This window comes from Mytilus californianus, unplaced genomic scaffold, assembly GCF_021869535.1.
Source record: "Mytilus californianus isolate M0D057914Y unplaced genomic scaffold, xbMytCali1.0.p SCAF_7, whole genome shotgun sequence".
Classification (NCBI taxonomy): Eukaryota; Metazoa; Mollusca; class Bivalvia; order Mytilida; family Mytilidae; genus Mytilus; species Mytilus californianus.
In genome coordinates, this window is record NW_026262723.1 from 30854995 (window position 1) to 30863172 (window position 8178).

The window sequence follows — 8178 nt, forward strand, 5'->3', positions numbered from 1 at the left end:
CAAAAATGTCCAGATGTTTGACAAAATCTGTTTATGCTAGTAAAATCTGTTGGAATTTGGAAACCTCTGTATTAGATATATATACACCACAAGGGTGACAACCTGAGAAGGTGTATCTAATTTACACCCCAAGATATATATTTCTTTATGTTAAATTATCTATAATTTAGGAGGGGGTCTTTCATGAATTCTACCTTATTTATTAGATACCCTTCATGAAAAAATGGTGTCTGAATTCTGTCTGACAAGTATTCTTAATTTTTCTTATTTTTTTCTTAATAATGTCTGAATGGCTATAATAATTTACATTTATGCAAATGTCTGAATTTTTGCTGGATTTCGGACTTTTAAGGAAACATTCAGAATTTTCATATGAACATTCAGACAAAAATCAGAAAAGCATTCGGACACAAATCAGAATAATGTAAGAATAAATTAAGACATTATTCAGAATGAATTCAGAAAAATTTTGAACTTAATCAGAAAGAATAAGAAATAATCAGACAACATTCAGAAACATCCAGACAACATTCAGAAATATCCAGACAACATTCAGATGGATTCAGACAGATTCAGAAGGATTCAGATATATTCAGAAAACATTCAGAATGATTCAAAATGTGGATATCCATACAAAACTTTGAAACTTATACAACAGAAATTCCCCTAAAAACCCCAAAAGAAGTTCTTGAAGTTGAATGAAAATCAATGTGCTTACACATTGATGATGGTTAAATATCCATAGCCTCTAAACAATAATTAAAAAAATCCAAATTTTCAGGAAGTTTGTAAATTAATAGTTTCAATAACATAAAATTCAAACTTTAAATTTTCGATTCAATTTTATTATCTGATATGGATCTGTGATTCCCTGGTCTGTTCTTTTCCTGCCTCTCGGAGTCTCCAGCTCTCTTTTCTTTATGAGTAAATACCCTTCAAAATAGAATGGATCATCTCACATACAAAATTATATCAAGTAGGTGCAGGTATCTTATGACCTAAGTGAATAAAAACAAGCTAATAAAAGAACAGAATTCTAATGTCCCCTGTGTTGCATATGTCTTGTCTGCCCAGGGACAATAACTACAATTCCACAAATTCTTGTTTGAACTGTTAGTAATTCTCTATAATATTTCTTTCTATTTCCCTAAATCCAACTCTTGACATTGATTATGTAAGCCATTGATATACATTTTATAAAAATCTGGCATGAATTGTACATATGAGTGCTATTTTCTATATTAAATTAACATTTCTAAGAGACTTAACTCCTGTCATGCCTGTTAAAATAATTCATAACCTCTGATATTTCGACTTGTTCCATATATAGCTTATACACATTTCACAATAAATTTTATTATTCTCCTACAATGCAAGTTGAGATTGCTTACAATTTTAATTTTTTTACCTAATTTATATTTGCAACAGGAAAAACTCATTTAAAAATAGTTTGTTTTGAACTGATTTTTACACTTGTCAAGGCATTGCAATAAAATTTTGATATGTATTTCATTAAAATATGGTTTGAATTGCATACACGATAGCACTTAGAAGACCAGATCGACAGGAGCTCAATATTTCTATGTCCCCTAGCAATGCATCACACAGTAGAAAAACAAAACATTCTTTGAGTGGAACATTCCGTATACAAATATACAAGTCCTAGTACCAAGAAAATTCATATTTGAGTTAACTTTAATTATAAATGGGCATATATCTAAGCAATTCTTCAATCCCATATGCAGTACATGTATTTTGTTAAGCACTTGGAAACCATTTTTTTGGACAAATTCAGTCTATTTTTAAAATCTTTGACCTTGACCTCAAAATTAGTTGTTGGGAATCCTTTAGGAATCTGTAACCACATGGATATCATGCTGATTTTTTATTTATAGTACAATGTATTAGTTTTCAATGTATTTAAGGAATGACTGTAATATTTTTTCTGTCTATGATGAAATAACATAAAAAATGTGGTGCACACTGAATAACCCGAAAGTCATTCCTTATAATTTAATTCTAACAAGGAGTAACTCATGATAAAACCGTTGATGACGTCGCGGTCACATGACAAAATTATGTCTATGAGCTGATAGACAAATCACTTTCAGCCAATCAGAATAAATTATATGCAAATAATTTAGAAATTCATTATTTCCAATATATTTGGAATTCTAGTGTTTTATATTGTCATGTGTAATGAATGTGTCGTTGTTATAGCTAAATTTAAGGTATTGGCTTTGCTTGTTGTTAAATTTAAAGGCTGTATGTTGACCTATAGCTATTATCATGATTATTGCTCTCATCTACATTTGTAAGGCATTTATATAGTAGATAGTTGTCTCACTGGAAAACATTCAACACTTCCAGCTTATTTTTATACTATTAAAACTAAAGCATGTACATACCAGATACTGTTGATTTTGCACCATTTTTCTTTTTAATAGTTCTGTTGAAAATCATGAAAATAAAGTCTTAAGTCTCGTTCACTGACGTCTGAGGAACCAATTCTAAAAATTAAAATATTAGTATCAATACTGACACCTAAATTTATGAATTCTTATAAAATATTCATCAGTTGTCAAAGTGAAATTCAAAAAGAGCCATCAGAAAACACTTTATTAAAATTTGATGGGTTGTGTTTTTTTTAGAAAGATATTAGAAATAATCAATTAAAGTTTTATCAGTGTTGGTCTTACAACCCCCTTCGCTTGGAAAAAGTAAAATCACAAAAATATTGAACTCCGAGGAAAATTCAAAACGGAAAGTCCCTAATCAAATGGCAAAATCAAATGATAAAACACATCAAACGAATGGACAACAACTGTCATATTCCTGACTTGGTACAGGCATTTTCAAATGTAGAAAATGGTGGATTGAACCTGGTTTTATAGCGCTAAACCTCTCACTTGTATGACAGTCGCATCAAATGGAACCGAATAGCCCATACTTTGATTTTGAATAGAATAACACACATGTAACATATGCAACTAATATATATACTCGAAGGTTAAGTTGACATCTAAGTGAAATATTTGGAAAATCCCCCTTATTTTAATGAAAAAAAAAACCATAACTTGGAAACGTAGTTCTAAATTTATAAAAATCGAAAGAGAGCTAATGTCAATAGATATTAACAATTCACCGAAGTTTCTTGCAAATTAATGAAATTTTTTTTGAGTTATTGTCCGAAAACTGGAAAATCCCCCTTTTTAATGGAAAAAAAAACACAAACTTAAAATCTAAAATTTATAAAAAAAATTACGGTTTACCATAATACATCCCATAAATGGGCGTATAAAAATAGGGTAGGTAGGTAGGCAATTTCATTTAATTTTACTAACATTTTTTATGCAGGTTTATCTGGTTACTACTAGGGAATCAGTCTTACTTTATCAGTGCTTGTTCCTAAATGGCATAAATGTGTTAGGGTTACAGCCCCCTGTAAATGTTTGAAATTGAATGATTTAAAATTGAAAGTTATATGGGGTAAAGGTGTGCATCTTATTGATGTACGGTTAATACAGAAGAGCATGTATACAAGGTAGCACCTATGTTTATTGTTGTAAAAGCTATGTTGCATTCAAAATGTTTTTGAATATTTGAGGTTTTGGGTTCCTGTTTCTTTGACATCTACGTTACTGTTTAGACAAAATAATTGTTGTTTGCATTATCCCTTATGAATTCAAGTTAGAAAAGTAAATAGGTCAATCATAAGACCAAACTGTGATCATTACAAGTAGCATAACCATTTTTTGTGTAAATATATAGTTAGGAGAATTAATTTTCACAAAGTTTTCATTGTTTTACCAGTACTATTTTCATAGAGCTTAAGCTATATGATTTTGGCACTAATATACTGATCGACTATGCCAAGGTGAAAAAATAAATAATTGTATATTCTTATAAATTGTAAAGTTGCTGTGATTTATTTTGTGTCTCTTCTGTGTCATTCTTACCTCAAAACAATTGGTGTTTTTCCACATTATCATAAACGCAATTTCAGATCATCTTTCATCTAACTTCATATGGCCCAGTTCTTTTAAAAGAAGTGAATATTGTTTTTTATTGGTATAAATATTGATTTTGTTATCAGTCAATTAAAACCATACTAAAGATTACTTTTAAACACATGCACATTTAAGATACAACAATCTGTTCAATACCTATGTACTCTATAAAATAGTATGTGTGGTTCAAGTTACATTTAAATAAAAGTTAGGGTAGGTATTTAATAGCCTACATGTACCATATTCTATGTCAGGAGCCTGTAATTGAGTGGTTGTTGTGCTGTTTGTCATATTTGTTTTTCTTTTAATGTTATGCATAGTTTGTTCGAATGTTGTGCCATAACACCACTGTCCCGTTTGGTGCAATCAAATTTAGTTTAACTCCTCCACATTCTATATGTGCCTGTTCAAAGTCAGGAGCCTGTAGTTCAGTGGTTGTTGATGTTTCATGTACTGTCAATTATCTCTTGTTTTCGTTAATTGTTTTGTAATAAATTGGACTTTTAATTTTCTCAATTGAATTGTTTCATATTTTTATTGTCAGGACCGATTATACATGTAGCAGTCCATACATGGTATAGGTTTGCCTCATAGTTAAATAGTGACATAAAAATTTTACAGGAACATTTATGATGTCCAGTCATGGTGGACAAATAGCTATAAGTTGTATGGTCCACACACAAGTCACAAAAATAATAAAAATGGGAAGTGCATAATGCCATACTTGTATTTAGTCTTATATGCATGATTTTTTTATTAGTTGTTAGTGGCTTTGAACTAGCGGTCAGTAACTTCAAGTACTCTCAGATCAGTACTTAGTGTCTTTTTGTTGTTGGGATATACAAGTACCCGGGAAATCCACTCTGTGTTTTTGTTAGATGTATTTTATTTGTATCCATCTGATGAGTTAAGCGCCTTTTTCAACTGATTTTTATAGTTGTTCTTATGTTGTACTGTTACACCACTGTCCGAGGTTAGGGGGGGGGGTCTCGCTAACATGTTTAACCCTGCCACATTAGTCAGGAGCCTGTATTTCAGCGGTTGTCGTTTGTTGATGCGTAACATATGTTTTTCTTTCTCTTTTTGTACATAAATTACGCAGTTTGTTTTCTCATTTGAATTGTTTTACATTTGTCATTTTGGGGCCTTTTATAGCTGACTGTGTATGGGCTTTGCTCATTGTTGAAGGCCGTACAGTGACCTATAGTTGTTAATTTCCGTGTCATTTGGTCTCTTTTTTATATACACCTTATCGCTTTTCCCGGCTGACCCGAGAATCTGTCCCGCTTTAACTATTAACGTCATACAACAATCACTTTTCCATTGTGGCATCAGGTATTTTATATTATGACGTCAAAATTTTACGAGAACTTGTGGTTGTCCAGTAATGGCCGACAAATAGTGATAAGGTGTATTGTAATTAAAATACTGTAAATTCAGAAATTATTGCGTGCATTTATTATTGAGATATTGTCATTTTCGACTAAAGTGCGATTTTCAAATTTTGCGATATTGAGACAAATCCTGTTTACTTCATGTACAAAATTTCAAAATCATTAATGTGAGTTTAAATTATCCCCATTACAACCCTGTCGCATTTTACAGTAATACTTTTTGTGAAATCTTTATTAAAAATCAGTAATTGACAGACATTGACCTATTGTTCCTTATTTTGATGTCATTTGCCATGATTTGGTCTCCAGTAGCAGTGGACAATTGTCTCATTGGCAATCAAACCAGATCTTATTTTTATATTGACATAATTGTATATTGTATGGTAAGTAATTTCATTGCTTTTCTGTGACACCTTGCTTTCTCCCAGCAAGACTATAAACATAGCCTTAAAACTACAAGACCTCATAATGATTTGGACTATGTTTACCCATATTATATAACATGTTGTTTTGAATTTTGAATCGAATAAATATGGTATAATCTGACTGTATGAGGGTACGACCATTCAATATTTTATTACAGGGGGAGGCAGGATGAATTTTGGAATATTTATTTTGTGATTCCTGATTGTTTTATTTTTTTGTTATACACATAAAGTCTTAAATATCCTTTATTTTGGTGGGAAAAATAATTTTTCATTCTGATATCTTTAAGGGCAAGGCAAGATTATTCATTTTCCAAATTCCCTGCTCCCACCCACAATATTAAATGGCCGTTTCCAAATAAAAAAATTGTCAATAGACTCATACCCGTTTGGGGACATTGTTCTTAGCCTGTGCCTGTGGTGAATAATTCATTAGTTGTATGTGCGGTTGGATTGACACTGACAGTTCACAAGTTGAAGTCAATTTTCTGGGCAAGTTGAAAACCATCTTCTGAATGGCAGACGTCCCAGGTATTTACCACAGACGTATTTTACGTAGGACTCGAAGTTATACAAATGGACAGGAAAAACGGGTTTTTTTTAGGCATTTATCATAAAAACAATTAACCTGCTAACCGATTCCCTGTGAGAAAAACGGCCTGGAGTCCGAACATCAAATCTGGTTGGTACCAAATCGTTAGTATAGACCGTCCCTGTGCGAACTGATTGCATATAATCCACTTTATAATAATGGCAACTTTTAACAACGTCATCATATTTTCCCTACTGGAGCCTCAACGATAATTGATTCCTGTCAATCAAGTAAACATTTAACCCGGTATCGTAATTTCCCACCAATCTTACCTCGTGCATTTGACACGCTTTTGTATTTCGATGTCAGTTATGTTTAAGATTTCTATTTTGTAAGCGATATCAAGTTCCAATGCTCAAGTAGTTGATTGTATAATTTATGCAATAAACAAATAACGAAATTTTTGTAAGCGATGTCAAGTTAGTTGATTGCATAATTTCTGCAATAAATATTACCTTTTAAAAACGGAATTGACTTTTACTCAGTAGATCAATGATTTAATCTTTTTTGGAATGTTCAAACTTGTCGGTGAAAAAAAAACAATGAATAAGGGCGATCTGAATCTGAATCTGATGAAAACTGTTTGTTATTCACCCAAACTTTTATATTTGTTGAATTTATTGAAAACAAAACATTGCTGATGAAAGCAGTGCCGAAATTTTCATTTTCTTTAAAAAGAGAAATACGATATTGGAATGTTATCAGTGAAACTTGGCTTACACTTTTTTCTCAAGATCTAGAAATAGCAGTAGAAAAAAAAATCCCGTAATTTTACTAATAAAGGAGGTACCATTTGATGTTAAGGGGGGTTTATAGGATGTAATTTGAAAAAAAAAGAGTTTTGAGTAAAAAAAAGACACGATGAGCAACTTGGCAAAAAAAAGCAGGACGTAAATTTATATAAAAAGTCAGGATAAAAAATGGCAGGACTGATTAGAGCGAAAATAAGAAGGCAGGACAGAGATTACAACTAAATAAAATGCAGGATAACATTTTTCATCTTAGCCTCCCCCACTCCCACCCCTAAAAATCAAATGTTAACTCCCGCAGTGGACGTATGTTTTTGACAAACAACAATGCATTTTTATTCTGACAGTAGCAAAATTGTGAGACACATGGTTTCATTGAAACCATTTACATTTTTTTTTAATATAAAAAACATTCCGGACATCAGTATTTAATTTTTATTTACACTCGTCAACGAATATCCCGGATCCCGCTTATTGTTTAGTGAGAATCCCGTATCCCGCTTCTCGTTGCCATAATAGCGCAAGTAATTTCCCGTGTCCCGCCGGACTTCGGTTTCCCGTATTCACGCTTAATTATTCGACTTTCACGTGTCGCGCTTAAAAAAAATCGGCCAATCCCGCGTTACGCTTAGACCCCAATGAGACCCACTTTATTCACTTATACTTGATATTTTGCACATTGAAAATTTCGTAATACACAGGAATACAGAAAAGATAATTCTTACAGTTTTGTCTCTCCTTGAAGAAACCAAAAATCGAGACATAGGTATATGCTGTTTCCGTCATCGGCGGCGGCAGTGGCTTTGAACAACGTATTATAGGTTAGTTTATGGGGAACCATTAGTTGAACTAGCATAATAAATACATCCTCATTTCCATTGAGATTATTTTACCCTACCCCCTCAGTCATGGTCGATAGATTTTAAAACTTTTGCTTAGTTTACAACTGTATTAGTTTGTGATAAGGTCAGTTAATGCATGGGGAACGTATTGTGATATGTCAATGCT

General features: G+C 32.1%; 1 long non-coding RNA gene across 2 annotated transcripts; it reads right to left on the reverse strand.

The window, feature by feature from the left end:
* Positions 1-823: 823 nt before the first annotated feature.
* LOC127709861 (uncharacterized) lies at positions 824-4000 on the reverse strand. Of its 2 annotated transcripts, XR_007985839.1 has the most exons (3): positions 3960-4000; positions 2409-2510; positions 824-933 (listed from the first exon to the last, which is right to left on the reverse strand). It is a non-coding gene; the product is annotated as an uncharacterized LOC127709861 (long non-coding RNA). The 2 variants fall into 2 exon arrangements; XR_007985838.1 differs by lacking the exon at positions 3960-4000 and having other exon boundaries at positions 2409-2598.
* Between the last annotated feature and the right edge of the window lie 4178 nt (positions 4001-8178).